Below are 25,925 nucleotides of genomic sequence, written 5' to 3' on the forward strand. Positions count from 1 at the left end.
TCATATTGATAACCATTGGTGTCATTGGTTAACAGTTGGCTTTGTGGAGCAATGAATCCTCCTTCCGCAACATTATGGTTCATTGTTGCAATATTCATAAAGAGTTATGACCAAGCATATGCAATATAATTGGGAGTTTGTGACCTCAAAGTCACAAGGTGATTTCCCCACTATCTCTATCAAACATGCTTGGTTAAGATACATATAGCTTATAGACATATCTTCTGTACATACATACTACCTCTATTTTTTTAATGCAAGAGTTGAGCAACACAATTACCGAGACTATACTTTGACCATCATGTGTATTAGTAATATGTAAGAAAAAGATAATGTGAAAACTTACATTGTGAATAATCTTAAAACATATTATATAATAGCATAAGTAAAAAAAATCAAATCAAAGATGCAGTATATAAAAATGCAAAAGTTAAATTACCGCACTTAAAAATAAACTAATAAAGCACATAATACTATGTGTATTTATGATTTACCTATACAGATTGGTCGTTGCTAAATATAAAATCAACAATCCCTTCAATATAACATGACTTGTAATAGTAACGTTCATTAGTATCCCATTATGTATCTTGAATTCTTGATATCCTACAAAACCATAAGAAAAACTGGGATGAAAAATCTGCATCACTCGAAGAATCCAATCCACTTAATCAATATGTAATCATTTCCCTACTGCCAATATGTAATCATTTCTTAATCCCTCCAAGCTCCAACAATATTACTAATACATACTCTGAATTGTGCTGCGTTGGGCTGCATCGTGCTATGTTGTGCTTGAATCCAAGTCAGAGCTTTTTTCCTACTCGTTCATTTGCGCTTAATTAAATTGTCTCTTAGTGTACCTGCAGCTATATTTTGGACTATAGAAATTTGCTCATGTTTTTCTTAAGGTTGACCTAAGGCTTGGTGTGTTTGACTCATTGTGTGACTCAATGTGTTAACACGTGTGACTCTTCATGACTCAAGGTACAAACTCGACTCGATGTGATATGACACGACATGACTTAATGTACATGACTCGTGTGTGCATTGTATTGTGATGTGCTTGACTCAAAATGAAGAAAAGTAAAAATCTTCCGTCATTTTTGTGGAGGGTACCGACTTTCACACAAAAAAGAAAGACGCAAAAAAGAATCAAAGTTTTTGATGGTGCATGTTGAATGAATTTAGTCAAATGTATGTGCTGATGTTATATCTCATGGTGCAAGGATTGTAGCATCCTAGGCTATCTCAATTGTTGACTCGATGATGAAAGTATTTAGATAACTTAGGCACGGAGGCTAAGTACTTCATACTTTTTGATGCAATGATGATTGTGATGATGAGGGATCTTGATATGACAAGGCGTGCATGCTTCAACGTTGTATTAAGATTTCATGACAAAGGGTTCCTAAAGGAAGGTTTATTTGGTCATGTATCTGTGATGTGTGTGAAAGTGATACTAAAGTTAGACTGCAAAGGCTAACGGTGTGTAAAAGTATCTTGAAAAGAGTCAAATGATGGTGACTCTTAGGCTGGGTAGGCTAATGATGTAGGGATCAAGCCCCCAAGTCTAGCTCTAAATGGATAGGGATGAGCATTGGAGATCCCTTGATATGATTATGTATGAATGTGAATGTGAATGAATGCATTTTTATTACGGCTGCACCCCAATGTAAGGTTGCCTACGTATCCGCTAAGAATCAGGCCGAACGTAGCTCTAGCCGAACCTCGCACAAGTGTGTGTAACCTCAAGGAGGTCTTTTAAGGGTTGTAACGCGGTTAGGTTAAAGGTTAAAGAAGAAAGGGGATAAAGGCTCAAGACCCTAAATAAGCCCCCAAGGTGTGCAACCTTGCTTTTGAATCTTAGTATGTGTATGCTTGAGATCTCCTCACTTTTGAACTCTCTTTTGTTTATATTTTTGCTCTCTTTTTTTGCTTCATCATTTTTTATATTTGAATCTTTTTTTTGATAAGTGTGGGAAATCCCAATCATGCGATCTATCACTCACTTGGCATTCATGTTTCTTAGGCATGGTACCGAGCACTCGATAAGAGACGCAATCTGAGATGTGTTCATATCAAATACATGTTCATATCAATGACATTGGAACACTTGTCCTTTTGCACACTTTTATTATTTTTTGCTTTTTTGAATTTTTGAGATCTAGCTAAAATCACTTAAGCTTTTGTATTTAGAATTTGCATAAGTTGCACACTATCCCATCCCAAGGTCAGGTAGAAGTGGGTTGAAAAAAGAAAGGTCTATCGTTAGACGAGGCTCAAAGTGGTTTATCAAGAAAGGATTTATATTTTTAAAGGGTGAAAGTGATATGATATGGCTACAAGGGGTGCCTCAAATCATTAGTATACCTTGTGCTTACTCCAACGTGTTTTTTCTTTTTTCTTTTTTTTTTTTTCCTTTTTGAATACAATTCGATGATCATATGCAAGAAAAGAAATGCTCATTTTATTAAAGGAAAAAGGATAAAATCTAGGGAATAAATCTAAGGAAGACAAAGGGTGCCTATGCTAGACTTGTTGGGGAAGGGTTTGAAAAAAAGAAGAAAGCATGAAATCTTGGTGAGAAGCTTGCCTTGTGCATTTGTTTCATCATTACCTTTTTTTTGTTTGTCAATCACATGACTCAAACTCAATTCAACATGCATGGATGGGAAAAGAGTGTAGTGAGGTGAATGATGTATGAAGGAAGCATGTAAGATGAAGGAATGTAAATGTAGAAAGTGTTTAAGAAGGAAAGTGTGAGATATGTATGGAAAGGTGATGTAGATGGAGAGATATGGAAAAATTAGGAATAGAGTGGACCCCCAACTCAAATGACGGAAAGAGCGACTCATGCATGAACTTAAGACATGGTCATGGTGTGAAAAGAAGTATATACAAAGTGTATGAGTACTTGTGAGTGCAAGTGGTATGTTCAATAAGACTCGTGTCATGACCATGGGACTAGACTATGTGACTAGACTCGAACAAAGACTAAGTTAAGACTTCATGTATGTGCACTAAATTGGACAGGCTGTAGTATTTTAGTCATAAATTTTGATCTATGAATCTAATTGAGACGAAACCAACGCTTAATTAATGATAAAACTTAGGGCTACAGATCCATAGGTTGTACGACTCGTAATTCTTCCTAGAACTACGGCTATGACCAAAACAAATTGACGCTTGCGCAGTATACGGGAATAAAAATCCGGGTTGACTCAAAGGAACTATGACTCGATTTTAGACATATTTATTAGTTCAAATTAATTAATCAATTAATTAAACAAAGTCCTTTAGTCCTTGGTTAGTTTATTTAAGCATATTTATAATCACAAGTCAAACAAACGGTTATTTTTAATCACATATAAATATGCACAGTAAATAATGCACAAGTAGTCAAATAGTCACAACATGATGCAATGAGTTTGCAACCTAACCATGGCTCTAGTTCTCTAAAGTTCAAGGATAAGGGTTAGTCAAAGAGGGTCCATGGACCACGGTTATGAGTCCAGATGCATCGCGCGGAAACCTTACCTTTGAAAGGGTTGGCGCGTATGGATGAGACCCCACAAGTTAAACTTGTTTCCATGGTTTGGTGAATTCACAAACTCGGATGTACCCTTCGTTGCAATGAGCGTTCGATTGGGTAGATAGAGCGTGAATTCCCAGAGGGTTACGGCCATATGTAAAACACATATAAGTTCAGAAAAAAGGGATATTTCCCAAATTTCCTACGTGTAAAAAGCCTATGTTTTTGGCGCATTATGGATGGTCTATCCAATGCGGACCTTTTTATGTTTATGCCAATAATGTTAATCAAAATTACGCTCATGAATACTTAGAACTTTTCGAGTCTCATCCACTCATTCTAAATTATTGCCAAAATAAATTTTAGGAATTAAACTAGAAATCCTCCCCAGTGGAGTCGCCAAAAATTGTAGGGAATATTTCAAGCATCCCACACTTGAGCCCCACTGTGATCATACACTTAAGTATGGTGGCGCCCAAAGGGAAGGAAGCTAGAGCAAAAGAGTCGCCAACAAGTTTTAGAAACTCGTAAACCGTTCACAAGGTGAAGGTTACACCCCTTCACAATCCATGAGATCGCTAACTCCATAGTGGTCCTGAACCATGACTGGATATTCGGGGATGAAGGTACAAATCCAACCTAAAAGAGATTGAACCTGCCCTAAAAATAGGCCTCTACTTTATTCTTCTCATATTCATGTGCGCTTTCTGACTAACATAAAATCAATATATTATCCCTAAACCTCTTTAATCTATGTTGGTTGAATATTAATGCACAACAAATCTATTACTGGTGATCACTTGAATTAAAATCATATTAGCTTAAACAAAATTATTAATTATCTTATTAAGCATGATTTCAAGTACAAATTCCCTTTAATCCTGCAAGAGAGGGCGTGATCAAGCAATAACAATGATAATATAATATCAAGCAACATAATAATAACAATCATCATCATAATAATAATATTATCATCGAAGCATAATAATATTAGCAAGATCCAAGACATAATACTAACAAGATTAATAACAAATCCTAGCATGTCACTAAGCAAAGATCAAAAATTTATCCCTAACATGATACTAACATGATAGAAGAAAATAGGAAGCAACCTAAGCATGATACTAGAAAGCAATAAATAACATCCTAACATGATACTAGGAATAATATAAACATGCTTTCTAAAGAAATACAGCAATTAAAACAACTTACTTTGTTGCCTCATATCTCTTTCTAATAACAAAATACACACGTTAGTAACTTCAAGGAAAATATTAAATCAAACAATTAATTTAAATAATTGAAATAGAGATTTGGGACAAAACCGTCAGAAATTATCAACCTTTCACGTCTAGGGCGAAGGCAATTTCGAGCTTGGCTAGGAGTGTCTAAGTCTCTTGTTGGACGAATATTGTATTTTGAAAAGGGAGGGCTTAGAATGAGGGAGAAAGAATAAGCTTCTAGCTTGTAGAGAGAAGATAATAGAATTAGATGATTGTTGATGATCAAGCTTGTCGATGCTTTAAAAAGGGGTGATATGACCTCTATTTATAAGGAAAAAAGAGGGTCGAAGGAATAGAAACGAATCCGAATTCGAATCGAAATAAAACTCGACGGTCAGCAGTTTTTGTTAATTTTGTTTTTATCATAACTTTTGATCCAGAAGTCCAAATAAGTCATATAATATATCGTTGGAAAGTTCTTGAAGTCTACTTTCCAACCCAATTAGAATCATATTAAAATATTTTGTATAATAAAAGATATTACCAAAATAGTGAAAGGGTGTCAGTTTTGGATAGAGTTTTGATATGTCTATTTTATATAGTATTTTACCCTCGTCCCTTGGTCATAATTAGTATTGCTTTTGGATCTTTAGAGCCACTTTTATTACTAATATGTGTTTTCTAGTGTTTTCGTAGTTTTATTTGAGTTTTATAGGGAATTGCACTCTTGGAGTATTTTCCCGGGATTTTATGGAGCGACTACGAGCATTGGAGAAGCACGACCATCTTTCGTAGCCCAAGATAGGTTAGAGTCATTGAACCGGTGATTAAGGGCTCGACTTATGAGAATATGAGGCATTGGACCAAATGATTAAAGCCCCAAGGAAGATATTTGGTTTTGGCCGAGTTACAAGCCCAAACAAGGAGTCCAAGTAGCCCGAAGTGTCACCGCCCGGTGCAAGGGTCCTCGCCCGAAGGCGCGCCCGACCTGGCGCGAGAAGAGAAGCCCACGAAGAAAAAAAGGCGGGCCCGATCGAGCGGTGCCTCGACCGATCGGGCGCGTGTTTCTGAGGAGAAGTTTAAGCGTCGTTTAAGTTGTTTTAACTTAGAATTTTCGAGCTTAGTATAGATACGCTTTTGTTAAGCGAGTTTAGTATTCTTTTCTCCCTTTCCTTATTCTCTCTCTCTTTCTCTCTCTAACTTTTCTCTCTCTCTCTCTCCTTTTAAACTCTAGTATTATTTTCTCTCTCTAACACTCTTTGTTTAATTCCACCTCTTGTTTCCGTCAACTTTGGTAACGATTTCTTCTACTTTAATCTCAATTATTTATTCTCTCTCTTTCATCATGACTTGTTTAATTGCTTTGTTTAGTTTATATTTAATTATGTGTGAGTAATTTTCTTTCTAGGGTTATGGGGATCCATAAATAATATGAAGGGGTAATTTATTATTGTTAATTGTCAATGCTTGATTAATTTCCTATTGATTGATTTAATGTTATGCGGTTAGATTTGCCCAGATTTAATTCGTATGAGCTTAGCAATATTGATTTGAGATTCAAGAGATGAGAATTGATGTTTAGGCTTAGTATAAAAAATAAAAAAAAATAGAATATTTGAGGGAAAAATTTTCACCACAACATGGCAATTATCATGCTAATATTTGCTTTAAGTATAGATTTATAGATGACTCAATTTTATACTCCTTGGTCAACCTTTTACCAAAATACAAAAAATTACATGCAATATCTAAAATTCAAGTAAAGCACAAATACAGTCCCTAAACAATTGTATTTGTGCTATTTTAGTCCATTACCTTTTGTAAGTGCATTTTTTGTCCCTCTACCACCTAAAGTGATTTTTTTATGAAATAGTTTAGATACTAATCTTAGTTAGCAATAGTTTAGGGACCTTAATTTATTATTTGTCATTTTTTTTCTACAATTTTTTCAAAAAAAAAAAAAGTAATTAAAAAGCAATACTTTTCTTATAAAACAAATAAAAAAAAAGATCACCTGTTTTCATGGCTTCCTCTCTCTCTCTCTCTCTCTCTCTCTCTCTCTCTCTCTCCCCCTCTTCCCAATTTTCTCTCTCCTCCCTTCTCCTATGGCTTCCAACTCCCTCCTCTCCTCCGACAATGCCCCCCCCCAAAAAAAAGGCCAAGCTCAACCACCAACAAAACAATGAATAAACCCTAATTTTCTCCTCCGAAATTGCCGTTAAATTCGCCCACCATGACCATGACGGGAAACCTACCACCTTGAATTGCGACTGTTCGTGTAGCCGTTTGATTGGGATACTATTACCTAGGTTTCTAAACTTGGAATGAATGACAAAGCCTAAGTGGCAAGCCTTCCCGATATCTTCCAGCGCTCTTGTTCTTAGATTATTCTTATAAAATAAGGGTTTATCAGTGGCGAATCTGCTCGAGGAGATGGACACTTCCTTCATTTGTCACGGCGGTTGAGGGTACCCACCGTTCAGACCACTCGCTTTCAAGTTTCAAGTCGGATCTTACCGATTCAATTATTTTTTTTTAAGAATTTTTCTAGGTGAATTATATAATTAAAGAACATTTAATTCTTGATTTCTTGATATTTTGAATAATCTGAGTGTTTGTTGTTGAATTAGGCCCTGTTCTTTTGAGTTTCTGGGCAGAGCAGAGCAGGGGTCAGCAGAGCATAGCAGATTAAATTTCGGCAGAGCAGAGTAGAGCAGATTTCAAGATAGCATAGCAGAGCCGAGCCGAGCCGAGCAGAGCAGATTTCAACATTATTATTAATACTATTATTAATGTTATTATTATTATTATTATTATTATTATTATTATTATTATTATTATTATTACTACTACTACTATTATTATTATTATCTCAAAAACAAAAGCCATACAACCTACAATAAAATAGTGGGAAGCCGAGATACAATCTGGGCCCCCACTCCTCTAGCTATTGCAAATCCTACATTATTACTATTATTATTACTATTATTACTACTACTACTACTACTACTACTACTATTATTATTATTATTATTATTATTATTATTATTATTATTATTAATACTATTATTAATGTTGTTTTTATTATTATTATTATTACTATTATTATTAATACTATTATTAATGTTATTATTATTAATGTTGTTGTTATTATTATTATTATTATTACTATTACTGTTACTATTACTATTACTATTACTAAGTGCATATACCATTGATTTAGGTGAGTGAAAACATAAATATATGTATACCATATTTAACATATGTTAATAGTAGAAAGATAAGAGAAAACGATTTACTTATATTTATTTTACAAAAATTTTAAAATAAAATGATTAATGAGTAATAATGATTTTACTTATAAATTTGTCTTAATCATATATATTATACCCTAAATATAATAATGATATACAAAGTACTACTTGAAAACAACCTCTTTTTTTAATTCTTAAATTGTATGGAAAGATTTGAAAAATAATTCAACTCAATGAACTAACAATAATCAATACCCACATACATATAATGTTTCTACACATTGTGATTCTAATATCAAATGTTTATAAAAGAAATTTTTATTAATTGTTATTATTATTGTTTATTTTTTTGAAAGAATTGTTATAATTATTAAAAATTATTAATTAATAATATTATTAAATATTAATTCTTAATAGTTTGAATTATTAAATATTAATAATGATAACTATTATTATTAATTATTATTATGATTAATAAATATTAATAATCATTAATATTAATAATTATTAAAATTATTTTATTAATAATTATTATAATTATTCAAAATAATAAATTATTATCATCAATACAATATTAACTATTATTATTATTGAATATTAATTATTATTATTGATTTTATTAATTATTATTTAAAAATAGAATAGAGCAGAGCAGAGCAGTGCAGAGCAGAGCAGATTTCTTTTGAGCAGAGCAGGGCTCAGCAGAGTAGAGCAGAGCAGAGCGGCTCTAAAGAACGGGTCCTTAGAATTAGTGATGAGAAGAACAGAGGAATAAGCATATGGAGAAGGAGGAAAGCGTTGAATTAATGCTTTTAATTTGTTTTTTTTTTTTTGAAGAAAGAATTAATGCTTTTACTTTATTTTATTTATTTATTTGTTTTTTTTAAAAAGAACAGGTGATTTTTTTTTATTTGAAGAAAATAAAGTATTGCAAAAAAATTACTCTAATTTTTTATTTAATGCTGATGAAAACAATACGATAGAAAAAGAAGGAAACTGACAAATAATCAATTAAGGTCCTTAAACAATTGTTGACTAGGATTAGTCCCCAAACTATTTGTTTATAAACACCACTTTGGGTGATTGAGGGACCAAAAGTGCACATACAAAAGTTGAGGGACTAAAATTACACAAATACAATAGTTCAGTCGTTTTGAGATTGAATTTGTGCTTCCTTATTACCTCTCAAAAGTATAAGAAAATACTTATAAATAGTGTAAAGACAACTATATCCTTTTATATTTGATTACTTATATGCCCCTATTAATAATATGATGTTATTTGTATCCTTGTGTAATTTGATGATTTAACTCTTACGAATATTGTTTGGACAATTAACCCACTATAATGTTTATTTACTTATTTAATTGATTGTCTTGTTTTTTTTTTTTTTTGGAACTCAGTGTGCAGACATTTATACCCGTACAAAAATATTAATCTACATATTTTCTCTTGTCAACAACCAAAAAGACCCTCTAAACATGACTAGCTATGGCGTGCATCGCTCGCATTAGACATCCTGTTAAAAATTCTTCTACTTTCGATTCTTAATACTCACAACAAAGGAATGTTTTACGTCTTACAAAAAATACCTCTTTATTACGAGTAATAAGAACCGGAGGTAATATTATAATCCATGAGGCCCAAATAGTTGGTGTTAGTTTCGGCCCAAATAGTACAGCCGGTCAATTTTAGAAGTCCATTATCCCCAAGTGCCAAGTCTATTTCTCAAGCTTATGTCTTTCTTAAGCCCAATTGAATCACCATCCTATTCCTTTCCTCAAGTCCAGCCCATCATCGCTAAAATCTTAACAACTATTCCAAACCTTTCTCAAGCCCAATTGAGTGATTTTCCTAGTCTCATCAAGTAATGGTCAAACCTGCGAGTCAAAACATGTACTTTCTCCATTTTATATTATTTACAACATATCATTTTTGCGTGTATCTTAATAAAGAGATTTGAGAGTCTTAAAGTAAATGAAAAACAATTATTGGTGTAAAAAATAATTAAAAAAAATGAGAGATGTTAATTTAATTGACGGGTGAAGAAATAAATTTGTTTAGTTTGAAAAAGTCATAAATTATTAAATGTTGGCATAAAAAGAAAGTCTTCATATAAATCTTGCTCTTACCCCCTATTTGTAAGTAATTGATCGGCCAAATAATTATAATTGTTTGAAATTTAGTCAGGGTTTTCTCCTTAATTAAAAAAAGGAATTAATTCTTCTATTGTTGGAGTGTATGTGTGTTTAATTAACAGGCGATAAAATACAAGTTTATCACCTTGATATTATTAAATGACAAAATTGTAAATAAATCAAATTTATCAAATATAGGTCTCACAATTGTTGATATGATTATGATAATATCATGATGACTGGACGATTTTGTTGATTTTTTTTTATCGATATCATTTGCAAGAACGATAGTCTTAAGTACTCCCTTAGTCCCTTTATTAGAAGCATGTATTCTATATTAGAGTGTTCAAAATTAGAAGCCTATTTCTATTAATAGGTTGTACTTTTTGGTAATATTAACCTATTTTTTATGATTTGTCATCTTTTTTCTTTTTCTTTTTTTGTACTTTTGACATCAATTTTCAACACTGTCTCTCTCCATCTCTTCAATAATTCTCAACTATTTTTTCTTTCTCTTTATCTCTCTCTAACCCTACATGCATTTTTATATTCCCAACTAACATTCTTAATTTCTGTGAAAAATAAGTAATAGGTGATATGTCCATTTTATATAGTGTTCTACCCCCGTCCCTTGGTCATAATTGGTAGTGTTTTTGGCTCTTTAGAGCCACTTTTATTACTAATTGGTGTTTTCGTAGTTTTGGTTACCTCTTGTAGGGATTTGCACCTTTGAAGCATTTTCCCAGGATTTTTATGGAGCAACTACGAGCATTGGAGGAGCACGACCATCCTTATAGCCCAGGGCCGGGTAGAGTCATCGAACCGGTGATTAAGGGCTCAGCATTTGAGATTCCGAGGCATTTGGACCAAGTATTCAAGACCCGAAGAGGAAATCCGGATTGGGCCGAAGAATCAGAGCCTAATCGAAGTCCAAGCTTGCCCAAGTGTCCTTGCCCGGCCAAGGAAGCTCCCGCCCGAAGGCGCGCCCGACCGAGCAGGGTTAGTGAAGAAAAAGGCCTCGCGCCCAAGTTCGCGCCCGGTCGGGTGCGAGAGACGCTTATGATGGAAGAAAAGCGGGCCCAATCGGGCGCGAGATTTTGTGGAGTTCTGTTCAGCGGAATTTCTTAGTTTTAATTAGAGGTAATTATTTTTTATAAATACGATTTAATGCTTTTGTTTTGGTACCTCTTCTCTTAGACTTTCTCTCTCTACTTAATTTAAGATTATTTTCTCTCTCTACAACTTTGTCCTCTACTTTGTTCTTAATTCAACACTTTAATTCCGATTACTCTGGTAACGATTTCTTCTACTTTAATCTTAGTTATTTACTTTATTTCTTTCATCATGTCTTGTTTTATTGCTTTGATTAGTTTAGTTTTAATTATGTCTGAGTAGTTTTCTTTCTAGGGTTTATGGGGATCCATAAATAATATGAAGGGGTAAATTATTGTTGTTGATTGTTAATGCTTGATTAATTTCCTATTGATTGATTTAATGCTCTGCAACTAGATTAGCGCTGGTCTTTTATGTATGACTTTAGTAATATTAATTCGAGATTCGAGAGATGAGTATTGATATTTAGGCTTAGTTTTAATAGGCAGGTTAATTTATAAATGGTTAAGTCGAGATTCGAGAGATGAGATACCAGTAGATTAATTCTGTGATTGTAATATGTAGCGAAAGCCCTTTATGATCTTATTAATTGATGCATTGATGATTGATTATTATGTTTTACCCCGGAATATTGTTTATTGGTTAACCTATACCCTAGGCTTTTATTAATTGATTTCTCCCTACTTTTATCTCATTTAGTTTAATTTCATCATATCTATAATTTAGTTACTCTATAATCTAGATTATATTAATTAATTAGGAAAAGAAACACTCGTTTCCCTATGGATTCGACTCTACTTCCCTATCTATTTTAGTTAGTGGTTTTAGGAATTACTTTTGATTAAGTGATACGACTATAGCCTGTCAAAATTTGGCGTCGTTGCCGGGGAAACGGTTTTATTTTTATTTCTGATTATTTTCTGTAGTCTAGGTTATTTCTTCTTGTCTTAGAGAACGCTAGTTCTTTGAGGCAAGTCTCATATTTGCTTTTTAGTTCTTTGTGTATGCCCAGGTGTTACAGATCAGGTTATATCCCATTCAATCCTGAGATCGAACGCTCTTTTCATAGACAAAAGAATCTTTACAGGCAAATCCTGGCGGGTTTTGGGGATAACAATAATCGCCGAGACTCTCCAACTTATTCTAGTGATTCAGAAGTACCTTCAGATTCAGAATCAGAGATGACGGCACCTAAGAAGCTTAGTGATTATTCGCAGCCGACGCTTACAGATTTTCCACATCTTACTCCCACTCCGGCTCTTGATGGGGTACAATTCGAGATTAAACCCCAATTTATCACGATGATAGAAAGGAAGCAATTTAGTGGAGCTAAGGGTGAAGACAAAAATCTTCATATTGCAGACTACTGTCAATATTGTAATACCATCAGGCAAGCTGGGGTCACACAGGACCAAACCAGGGAGATTCTCTTTCCTTTTTCTTTATGTGGAAAAGCCAAATTATGGGATAATGGATTAAATAGAACTGCACTTGGTATAACTAACTGGGAGACTCTTGTTTTGAATTTCTATAATAAATATTACCCTACAGAGAGGACAGCTTTGCTAAGAAGCGCAATTCAAAACTTTGCCCAAGAGCCAGATGAAACTTTGTATGAGGCTTGGGAAAGATTTAAAGACCTGCAGAGGGAATGTCCCCACCATAATTTGGCATAGTGGCAGTTAATCCAAGCCTTTTATAATGGGATTGGAAATTTATCTAGAACAATATTGGATTCTGCAGCTAGTGGGAGGTTTATGAACCTTAATGTTGATGATGCAGGTCAAGTTATCGAAGATATGGCAATGCACAATTCCTAATATGGGAATCCTAGAGGCTTTTCTAACAAGGGGAAACATAATGTCGACTCTGTATCCTTTTTACAAGCTCAATTAACCTATATTTGTCAAAAATTAGATAATCTTAGTACTGCAAATAGAGCTAATGTTTTTGCAATTAATAATAATGCTAATGAGGCTATCTGTGAAAACTGTGGAATTGTAGGTCATTGGGAGCAAGATTGCAGGAGTTCCGTGGAGCAAGTCAATGCCTTTCAAGCTTATAGGCAGAATGACCCATACTCCAACACCTACAATCATGGGCTCCGGAATCATCCATATCTTTCTTACCGGAGCACCAATGTTCAAAATCCGCCACCTCCACAACAATCACAGGCGCTGCAACAACCACAGCAGAAATATTACCACCCCAATGCTGGCCAGAAGAATCAACCACAACAACCCTCCTCATCTTCCGACCTTGCTTTCGCAGAAATTAGAGCGATGCTGGCTAGTATGCAAAAGCATATGGAGAGTAGAGATGCTCAAATTGATTCGATCATAGCACATAGAAAAATAGTAGATAACCAAATTGCGTAGATTTCTTCTACTCTACAAGCCCGTCAACAGGGAGCCCTGCCAGCACAGCCAACCGGGCCTACGGATCAAGCTTTCGCAATTACTCTAAGGAGTGGTTCACACTATGAAGGGCCCCCTATGCCTAGAGATGATGAACCTATTTTAATGAATAATGTTAATCTTAATTCCATTAAACCTAACAATGTTGCTAATAGCCCTACAGGGCTAAAGAGTAATACTAATATTTCTGATAATACATTGCAGGGTACAACTCCAGGGAAGATAGCGGCTCTAGATAAGAGAAGTAATGCTCCAAAGCCAGTTATCAAACTACCATTCTGCAATCGTCACTTAAAAACAAATTTGGATAAGCAGTTTGGTAAGTTTCTGGTGATGGTTAAAGATTTGCAAGTAACGGTTCCCTTCACATAACTAATTACACAAATTCCAGCATATGCAAAATTCATGAAGGAAATATTGACTAGAAAGAGATCTATTAGTGAGGTAGAGACAGTCGCTTTAACTGCAGAATGTAGTGTCGTACTATAAAATAAATCACCACCTAAACTGAAAGATCCGGGTAGTTTTTCTATCCCTTGTCATATTGGCAATCTAATGATTGTTAATGCATTATGTGATTTGGGTGCTAGCGTTAGTGTCATGCCATTGTTTGTGTGTTCCAAGCTAAATATGGGTAAATTAAAAGCTACTAATATTACTCTACAAATGGCCGACAGTTCTTTTAAATACCCCTTAGGTGTTTTAGAGGATGTTCCTGTTAGAGTAGGTAAATTTTATATACCTGTTGACTTTGCTGTTCTTGATATGGCTAAGGATTTGCAAACTCCGATTATTTTGGGTAGACCATTCCTTAACACTTCAGGAGCAATTATAGATGTGAAATGTGGCAAACTGACACTATCAGTAGGGGATGATAAAATTACTTTCAATTTGAATAATACCCTTAAAAGCCCCATGACAGAGGAGAACTATTTTAGTGTTAATGTGGTTGATAATTGTTCTAATAAGCCCCAAGCCCTTGTAAAAGATCCCTTGGAGGCGGTATCTTGTGTTGCATCTTCTATAGATAAAATAGTCAGATGGCAAAAGGAAATTGATGCAATAGAAAGAGCCCTCTACACTGTCGATCTTGGCTTTGAAGATGAGAAGGTGGAAACAAACAAGCAAGTTGCGGAAACTGAGTTTATAGTGAGTGTTCCACCAGATCGAGTTGCAATTGCTCAATCCAGTGATAATTTGAAGCAACCATCGGTCAACAAGAGCTCTCTTGTGAGTAGTAGTAAAGAACCCCAGTTCACGACAAGGAGGATCCACCTGATAAGGTGAATTGGCGTTCCACAGGGCATGTCAGGAAGCCGCATCGTGGTCTAAACACCGCTCGATCGGGTGAGAAACCACCCGATCAAGCGGTGGGCCAAGGGTCCTAATTTTTAGTCTTGCGGTAAGAGGGTCGTGCGGGACCTACAAAAACCAGCGCTTTGCGGGAGGCAACCCGTATTTTCTTGCTTTTTAGTCTAGCTTTCTTTCTTTTTCTTGTGAGAGGATAGAGGAGGGAGTTTAGTGTGTTTATTGAGTTTTTGTACAGGTTTGAAGGTAAAAGAGTTAGTCAAATTTAGAGAAAAAAATAGAAGGAATTTCTCGTACCAAGTCTTGTCTCGGGCCCGACCGGGCGAAGCACCGCCCGACCGGGCGCGAGAGTAAGGGTCCTAAATCAGGAACGAAGTACGGAACTTTTCATCGCCCGACCGGGCGCGAGCTTCTCCGCCCAGCTTTTCCTCCTCTTCCTTCTTTCTTTTCTCATTTCCTTTTCTTTCCACCATTTTTTTCTCTCTCTAAAACCTTAAACTCTCTAACATCTCTCTAAGATCTCATCTCCAATTCTCACCCAAATCCAATAATTCTTACATATTTCTAACCCTCTCTTCATCCTCTACATTTCTATACCAAAGTCCCCAAATTCCAATAAAAAAAAATAAAAAAAAAAAAATCATACCCATTTTGCAAGTATGGCATCAAAGAGGTCAAGGACAATTCTTGGGAAGAGTTCTAGCTCAAGTCAACAATATGATCCGAAATTGCAACTTCCGCAATGGCCAACCATCCGAATTGCAACTCGGGAGCAAAAAGAACGGCTTGAGCAACTCTATGGGCGAGAGGTAATCCCTTCACGGTGGTTACACCGCTCTACTCTTGAATCTTATGGTTTATATGATTATGTTAAACGTTTTTTGAACGATATAGGAATGAGGAAATTTGTCGATATGCACTACCCTACTTATCGTGAATTAATGTGTGAATTCCTTTCCTCTTTTTTTGTTGTGAATAGTAAAAATGGTCCGAAATTGATGTTTAGGTTAAATAATAGAAATATTGTTTTAACCTTTGTTGATTTTTGTAAAATTTTTGATTTGAATTCTGAACATCCAATGGCATGAACAATATAAAATGGAAGATATCTATCATGTTTTGACTGGTTTACCGGCGCCTAACGCCCAACATGCTAGTGCCAAACCTATCCATCACCCTGTACCTTAAATCTGGCAAAGATTTGCAGGTGTTTGTTTTCTAGGTAGGAATGAGCCGCATAACGCCCAAACCAATGAACTAGCTGTAGTTGGACATTATGTGTTTAGGTACGGTAAACTAAACATTGCTAGATACATCATCTTTCACCTTAGTAGACATGCCTCGGCTAGTAACCATGTTATTACCCCGATCCGTCTAGGAGGCCTAATTACCAGGATAGCAGTTAAGAAGGTCGGGTTTCTTGAGCGTGGACCTCATGGTCTCACTAACTGTGGACCAAACACCTACATGACTTCTAGGTACCTTGAGGATCTGGGTTGGGTACGTTTGGATAGCCAGCGAGTCCCCCACTGGTGCATTAGGACAGGAACAAAGCAACCATTACCTATCTTTCCCCTACCTAATCCCTAGTTGACCGCTTTTCCCCCTGGGCAAGAGTCCTATAGATATGACCTTTTAGTTGCCCACGCCCGGGGGCAAGCACCACCAGTTCCACCACCACCCCACCCTGAGCCCGAGGTAGTGCTTTCACCACCTCGCATGTCTCATACAGCCCCACCTCCTCATAGAGACTCTGAGATAGTCTGGGACCTTCAAAGTATAGGTCAGGCCATAGGACGCATAGAGCATTCACATAGCGACCTTAGGAGGATGGTAGGCTCCCTTGACCAACGATTAGGGTACCTTGAGAGGAACTAGGGTAGAGCCCTGTATCCTATGTATGATGATTATGCTCGTCGAGGTGATATTCCCGACGATGCTATTTACCCTGATTGGTTTCAACCCCTACCCTAGGGATACGATGGAGATCCCACCGCCCGTGGTATTTATACTAATTATTCATCTTTCCACGGGTACGGCCAGGACATACCTCTTGGGGGACCGGCTAGGGGGGTTTTCAGCCTAACTATTTCGGTGGTAGCTCTTCTGGTGCAGGTGGTAGCGGTGGAGGATTCAGCTCCATGGATGAGGATGATGAGGATTAGCCAGCTAGGCTAGTTCCCGAGCCAATGAGGACATTGTCTGATTCTGGCTTGGGGGAGATTTTTGGATTTGGTATCTTTCTTTTTTCCTTTTCTTTTATTTTTGGTGTGTTTTCTTAGATTAGATTTATTGCTTTCTAGTATAGTTTTATTGCTTTCTTATATGAAAAATACAAAAAAATTGAAAAATCAAAAAAAAAATCCAAAAATACGTTTCAATGAATTGTAAATCATGCTTCCCTGTGCCCCATACTTGAAAAAAAATATTGTATTGATTCCCGGTACATGATGATAAGCATTGTGGATTTGTTGATCATGATCTGAAGTTTTATTGCTTGGATGCCCTAACATGCGTCAATTTTGTCCAACTGCTTGTGAATATAGTGCTTGACTAGTTGATTTGGTTAGGAATGTGTGTTAGTTCCTGGTATGTCAACGAATTTGAGTATTGATTTGCAACTATAAGTAGTGTTTCATGTCTCATTATTATGCACATTGTGGAGGACGAAGGCATTTGTTCTTTTAGGTAGCCTTCAGATGATTTTAGATACATTTGTTCCTTTCTTGCCACCCATGTTGTTGCCTTAACTTTTTGTTGTTTATAAACCACATTACAAGCCTATTTTGCCCCATTGGTTACTGGTCCCAAGCTTGGCTTGGGGGAGCTATTAGTGAGTGAGGTGAGGGAGTTTGTAGTGTGCTTATTATTTGCACCATTTGGGTGGGTTTTGAGAAGTTATTTTGTTCTTGATCGTAGTTTATTTTTGATGAGTTTGAAAGTTTAATCTTCTTGAAAAAAATAAAGTATGATGATATGAAGGAAAAAAAAAGAAGTGAAAAAATAAGTGAACTTCAATAGAAAAAGAAAAAAAGGAAAAAAAATTGTTTAATGTTCAAATGTTCTAGTTGGAGGTTGATAAAAAGAAAAAATTTTGAGTTTCAATGAAAATCAGAGTTTGGAAAGTAAGGTTTGTTTATTCACTTAAGTTCTACATTGTTATACTTTTGTGAGTGATATTGTAAATGTTGGGATTGTTTATTATGTTTGGAGTTATATTTGGTGAACTTTTGTTGGAGTTGAGTATGTTGGAGATGATTGGTCATTATTTGTTTTTTACCTTGGGTTTATTAGGGTTTTGCTCCCTTAAGCATAGCTTTTCTCTTACTTTTTCCCAAATATTTCCTACCCTTTTACCCTAGCCTTACATTACAAGCTTTTAAGACCTTCCGACCCTGTGCATAGAGTCGTGCAAATGTGAAAGTGTTGCCTATTAATGCAAGGAATGACTTGACATATTTCGAGTCGACTACTAGGTTGAGTGCTTGCCTTTTTAAACACACGAGTGTTGTGAGTTTGGGAGGGCATTGTTCACATAAAGGGGTTGGGATGGAGAGCGATCGAGTACATCTTTTACTCGCCACATAAATGAGAGTTGAGTGTGTGAGCACTAGTCTTGAATTCTATATGCTCTTGTGGTTTGCTGTATTTGATAATTAGTAGGGAAGACGAGTGATTGGATGGATGAGATTGGTTGATGTAGAAGCATGTTTATTAGATTTTCCTTGAATTGTTTGTGCTTGATTTTGACTATTTGGGGTGAGGCATGTATTTATTTATTCATTGATGAGATCTTTGCTTAGGGACAAGCAAAGGTTTGGCTTGGGGGAGTGTGATATGTCCATTTTATATAGTGTTCTACCCCCGTCCCTTGGTCATAATTGGTAGTGTTTTTGGCTCTTTAGAGCCACTTTTATTACTAATTGGTGTTTTCTAGTGTTTTCGTAGTTTTGGTTGCCTCTTGTAGGGATTTGCACCTTTGGAGCATTTTCCCGGATTTTTATGGAGCAACTACGAGTATTGGAGGAGCACGACCATCCTTATAGCCCAGGGCCGGGTAGAGTCATCGAATCGGTGATTAAGGGCTCTGCATTTGAGATTCCGAGGCATTTGGACCAAGTATTCAAGACCTGAAGAGGAAATCCAGATTGGGCCGAAGAATCGGAGCCTAATCGAAGTCCAAGCTTGCCCAAGTGTCCTTGCCTGGCCAAGGAAGCTCCCGCCCGAAGGCGTGCCCGACCGGGCGGGGTTAGTGAAGAAAAAGGCCTCGCTCCCGGTCGGGCGCGAGAGACGCTTATGATGGAAGAAAGGCGGGCCCGATCGGGCGCGAGATTTTGAGGAGTTCTGTTCAGCGGAATTTCTTAGTTTTAATTAAAAGTAATTATTTTGTATAAATACGATTTAATGCTTTTGTTTTGGTACCTCTTCTCTTAGACTTTCTCTCTCTACTTAGTTTTAGATTATTTTCTCTCTCTACAACTTTGTCCTCTACTTTGTTCTTAATTCAACTCTTTAATTCCGATTACTCTGGTAACGATTTCTTCTACTTTAATCTCAGTTATTTACTTTATTTCTTTCATCATGTCTTGTTTTATTGCTTTGATTAGTTTAGTTTTAATTATGTCTGAGTAGTTTTCTTTCTAGGGTTTATGGGGATCCATAAATAATATGAAGGGGTAAATTATTGTTGTTGATTGTTAATGCTTGATTAATTTCCTATTGATTGATTTGATGCTCTGCAACTAGATTAGCGCTGGTCTTTTATGTATGACTTTAGCAATATTAATTTGAGATTCGAGAGATGAGAATTGATATTTAGGCTTAGTTTCAATAGGCAGGTTAATTTATATATGGTTAAGTCGAGATTCGAGAGATGAGATTTAATGCCGGTAGATTAATTCTGTGATTGTAATACGTAGCGAAAGCCCTTTATGATCTGATTAATTGATGCATTGATGATTGATTATTATGTTTTACCCTGGAATATTGTTTATTGGCGAACCTATACCCTAGGCTTTTATTAATTGATTTCTCCCTACTTTTATCTCTTTTAGTTTAATTTCATCATATCTATAATTTAGTTACTCTATAATCTAGATTATATTAATTAATTAGGAATAGACAGACTCGTTTCCCTATTTGTAGGCATAGGGAAGTTTGTTAGTAGATTGTTGTTTGAGTAAGGGTTTGTTCATTTCAGCTTAATTTCAGTTCAGCTCCAATCAGTTCAGTTCAATTCAGCTCCTAATTTCTTTCTCTCATAAAATATTCATTTCAGCTCAGTTCAGCTCCAATCAGTTCAATTCTGCTCAGTTCAGTAAATGTGAACAGGTCCTAAATAAATAAATAGCAACAACGTACACAATGTTGCATTGTACTTTTTTTTCTGAAGAAATATTGTATTGTACTTTGTAAATCGTAATATAGCTAACGGATTTTTCACCAAATACCACCGAGTTTTAACAAAATTCACCAAATACCACCAACTTTTTTCAAATTCACTAAATACCACTCACTTTAACAAATTATCACAAATGCCTAATTTCTTAACAGACGTTAGCCTGCCGTTTTTGTTAGTTTACTAAATTGCGCTTACTTCTTTAATGGTGCCATTTAAAGCATTGACTCTCCCAAAAAAGCACAATACAGTTCGAAAAACTTGACCCTTGGCTTCATCTTCTCCATTATCGCAGTCTCTATTCTTCAGCACACTTAAACCCTTAAAATCGATCAAAAAGCTTCAATCTTTTGAAGTGTTTTAGGCATAGTTGGTGGAGAAAATTACTTGGGCGCTTCATATTGAACCAGAATCGCAAGATCGCGTCGATGGCTGGAGGTTTTTGTTGATTGTGACTGAACCAACTTAGGAAGCGGGTTATTCGAAGCTTATACAAGGTAAAATGTTGTTATTCGATCTTCATTTCGAGTTATGATTATGTGGTTTTTTTTTTTTTTTGCGAAATTGAGTTAGGGTTAGGGTTTTTTCAGAAAGTGTGTATTTTCATGTGATGGTGGGTATATTTCGCGAAATTGCTATAGTTTTAGTTTTTCTTTGCTGTCATTTAATGCGAATTGTTATATGTGTTGATTTTGTTTCGTAGGATGAGTGCATTGTGGCTTTTAGCTCGTTATAGGAGTGATGATTTTGATGTTAGGGTGGATGACACTGATAAGACTAATTTGAAGGAGTTATTTGAGTACATGTTAGAGGACTCAGTTAAGCAGAATGTTTACCTTCCTAAATCATTCACCATGTTTGTTGCTAAACCTAGAACTAACCATAGGCTGGAGTTGGTGGATGATGGGGCTATGTTGAAAATGTGGGAATGGAATGTAGGGAAAGAAGAAATTAAGGTTTTCATTAAGGAAACAGATGAACCATCTCAAGTTTTTAAGTCTGCTGAAGCTATTTTGCTAAAAGGTTAAAAGAAAATGCTGATAAGTTTTGAAGAGAGGCAGAGAAAGAAGAAGCTGAGAGACAACTTAGAGAATAGCAGCAATTCACTATAGTTGTAGAAGTTCCTGTATTGAATGCAGAGGACAGTGGGGTTAATTATGTTAGAATCTTTAACAGTCTAGCTTCTGATGAGATCTTTCCTGGAGCATCACAACCTGAGCCATCACAAAAAGAATCACCCCCACATAAACATCCTACACCTCCACCAACTAAAACAACTAAAGAACCTACTCCACCTCCACCAAAAAAAACTCCTAGGAGAAAGAAAGTTACACCTAGAAAGAAAAAGAATCAGTGAACCCAACCAACACAACAACCTTCTCCACCTGGGCATCTTACACCACCACCTACAGATCCTAACCACGGACACTATCAACCACCAACACCAACCCCTATTCACTCACCAAATAACCCTAATATGCAGCCTATACCAAATGCACCAAACACTCCAGTTAGACATCCTACACCACCAATACCTTCTCCAACCAAGGAACCTACCCCATCTCATCAACCTTCACATCCACCTAGGGAACCTACCCCATCTCATCAACCTTCACATCCACCTAGGGAACCTACCCCATCTCATCAACCTTCACATCCACCTAGGAATGATGGGGGTGGGTCAAGCAAAGGGCAGACAAGAATTAAACCAAGGGAGTGGAAGGTGCCTAGGAGTACAGCCATGAAGTATGGTACATTTGCAGGGAAGAAGAAAGGGGGAAGTGGTGCTAGATCAGGGAGTCAGGTTAGTACTAGGAAGAAGAAACCAGTGACTGTTTGTGAGAGTGATGAATCTTCTGATGGTATGGGTTCAGAAGATAGTGAAGATGAGGATTATGTTGCATTAGACAAAGAAGATGAACTGGATATGCAATTGAACAGTGAGGATGATTTCATTGTGGAAGAGGAAGACCTTGGTGATGATATTCCTGCCAAAACATTTGAGGATTATGATGGCAGCCATGTGTTAGATAAAATGTACAAAATGGAAAAATATGGTCTCATTTACCATTTGCGTCTATTCACCTTGAGCCATGGTTGATTTTTGAGAGCAAAACAGAGTTCCTTGAGGTGTTTAGGGACTATTGCATACAAGAGGGCTTTGTTGTCTCTGTTGACTATGCTAACAGTCAAAGATACACAACAAGTTATCTGATTAATACTTGTAACTGGAGGATTCATGCCACAGTTCTGACTTATCAAGTTAGTTGGGCTATCAAGAAGCTGGAAGAGGAGCTTAGAACTTGTGGGAGGCTTGAAGAAAATCCCATGGTGTCATCAGCATGGCTATGCAGACACTTGTTACAAGAATTGGAGGCAAATCCTGACATCCCAGTGGATTCTTTGCAAAGAGTGTGCATGGAAGATACAGGATTAATGTGAAGCTTAGGTTATTCTACAAAGTTAAGGCCTTATCTAGGGTGCAAATTCATGGGGGTTTTGCTGATTCATATGCACTTTTACCCAAGTATGTTGAGATGATTAAAGCAACTAATCCTGGATCCTATGCACTGATTACCTGGACTGACAATGGTAATGAAGGATCAAGATTCAAGGCATGTTTTATTTCATTTGCAGCTCAGGTGAAGGGTTTTTTAGGTGGTTGTAGACCCATAATAGGCATTGATGGTGCACATCTTAGTGGCTATTATAAAGGCATAATGTTGACTGCAGTAGCAATTGATGGCAATAATGAGATATTTGTCATTGCCTATGGTCTAGTTGATACAGAAAGCATAGATAGCTGGACCTATTTCTTCAGGAACCTCAGAATTTTGTTTCAGCAATATGGATGTCAAAAAGATGACTGGACATTCATTAGTGACAGAATGAGGGTAAGCAATTACACAATAATTAGTTCTGTTTTTTATTTACATGTTGCCAACCTATACTAACTACTTTATGTGTTCTTTTTGAAGGGTGTTTACTCGGCTGTGTTTGAGGTTTTTCCAAGAGCAACAAGGAGAATTTTCTACCAGCATCTTTACTCAAACTGCAAGAACAAAGGATGGAGTGGGACTGCCTTTCACAACCTGTTTTGGATTACTGCCAATGCTTATAATGAATATGTATTTGAAAAGGCAATGTCCAAAATAAAGGACTATAATGCAGCACCAGAGTAGTACCTTAGAGCTATTGAGGAGCAATGGTCAATCCATACATTTGACAAAAGGGTTTATTGTGATCATAACATAACCAACTTCGTGGAATCATTCAATGCATGCACACAGCCACATAGAGACATGCCTATTTTGACATTATTGGAAGGTAAAATTCCTCTCCTCTCCTTTTATTTCCTCAACTAAGCATGTTGTAGCTTGTTTTTAATTATGTTGTTTGGCTGTTGTGTTGATGTGTGGTGTAAACCAGCTGTGAGAAACTGGTGTATGAAGAGGATTGGAGCTAGATTTGACAAAGTTATTGACATCGAGCCTACTGAACTGACAGAATATGCAAATTGTATTCTAGAGACAAGGAGTGAAAACTCTAGGTTCTGTCATGTGATAGCTTGTGGGGGTGGAGAGTTTGAAGTCAGGGATGGGCATGTGAAGTTCCCTGTCACACTTGAGAACATGACATGTAGGTGTGGGAAATGGCAAGGTTCAGGGACCTTGCAAACATGGTCTAAGGGTGATTTACAACCAGAGACTTCAACCAACTAATTATGTGTCTTCATATTTCAAGGGGGCTGCATATAAAATGACTTACGGAGACCATATCCATCCCATGGCAGATCCTACTCACTGCCCAGGGTTTGATGTCCTAGAAATTTCTCCTTCTACAGTCAAGAGAAGTGCAGGGAGACCAGCAAAGTAGAGAAGGAGGGGCCCTAATAAAGCTAAGAAGGGTAAAAGGAATAAAAACAACAAGTGCAGCCTATGCAAGGAATTGGGACACAATGCATTAACCTGCAACGCAAGGAAAGAAGCTGCAAAAAAGAAACAACAAGCTGACAGCACATCTCAGCAACCTAACACAAGGGGGAGGAAGAGAAAGGTTGACACACAAGCTCCTTGAAGTTCACTGCTGCTGCATTTGATCTCTGTTTGCCTAACACTTTTTTTTGACAACTAATTATGTTAAACATTGCTTGGTTGTTAGGCCTAAATCTGTTTTTGCACAACAAACTTATATGTAAGCACAAATGACTGCAATTGATGGTGCATGTAGCACTAATTTTTTGTTTACAAGAAAAACTTATTTATATGCTACAAATACAATGATTAAAAACATAATTACTCCTACTTTTATTGCTCCATGTACTAGTTTTTGCTGTTGTACTAGTCTTCTCTTCACTTGCTTCAACTCTTGCTTCAACATAGTCTCATCTCCATGAAATTGTGCATCAACGCATTGCCGACTTTGACATTCATAACCTGAACCAACATTTTGCTCAATATGACCCTTGCACCATCTAAATTTATCACAAACATCACACTTGTAATACAATCTTTGAGGATTTTTTGCCGAATCGGAGCTCCTAATTGCAAATTTCCTTCCACTTGAGCACACTTTGTTTGGCACTCTCACATATGAAGATTCATAACAAGAGGATGACGAATTAGAGTGTGTGGACATCTTTGCAAACTAACTAAGGTGTGGTTGTGCTTTCTACCTCTATAGGAAGCTGCTTTTATACACAAACTAGCCGTTAAAATGGCAACGACTAGTTTTTTTCCAAAAAAAAAATAGCTGTTATTTTATTTGGGTATATGGTGAAATAAATTTTATCAGAGTGTTATATGGTGAATTAAAGTTTATCATAGTGGTATATGGTGAATTAGTAAACTAACACAAACGGTAGGCTAACGTCTGTTAAGAAATTAGGCATTTTGTGATAATTTGTATAAAGTGAGTGGTATTTGGTGAATTTGAACAAAGTTGGTGGTATTTGATGAATTTTGTTAAAACTCAGTGGTATTTGGTGAAAAATCCGTATAACTAATCAAATAATTAAGTCATGAAGTTATAGTATGGGATGGATTTTTCTTTTTCTTGTTTTTTTCTTTGATAAAATTAATGAAGTGTTTTTTATGCTAATTAACTTCAGAGTTTCTAGACTTCTAGTGATAGTATTAGATCTTTACTAACTTATTTCTATTTTTAACGCATCATATGAATCCCCTTAACTTTTTCATGGCCTTACAGGTTTTTAAGTTTGTCTACTTCGATTTCTAGCATTTGAAGCTTCGTAACTAAATCAAAACAAGAAAAATTTTGACATTTTTATTTCTCCCTCCGCCTTATTAAGATTAATCCATTCAATCAAAAAAGTCATACAAAAAAATTGTCAAAGAGAATACCTTTATAAGACGGAGCCACCCAACTCTCATATATATAATAATTAATAATACAACGTAGTTAAAGACAATTTTAATGGGACGGAGTCACAAAGAGAGTAAAAATAAAATACTAGGGTTTTTCTAAGTTGCGCCCTCGAGGTTCTTGAGTTTCTAAGGTGTGCACGTGCTTTTTCAAA

The sequence above is a fragment of the Chenopodium album genome, chromosome 13 (genome assembly GCF_948465745.1).
Source record: "Chenopodium album chromosome 13, dcCheAlbu1.1, whole genome shotgun sequence".
NCBI lineage: Eukaryota > Viridiplantae > Streptophyta > Magnoliopsida > Caryophyllales > Amaranthaceae > Chenopodium > Chenopodium album.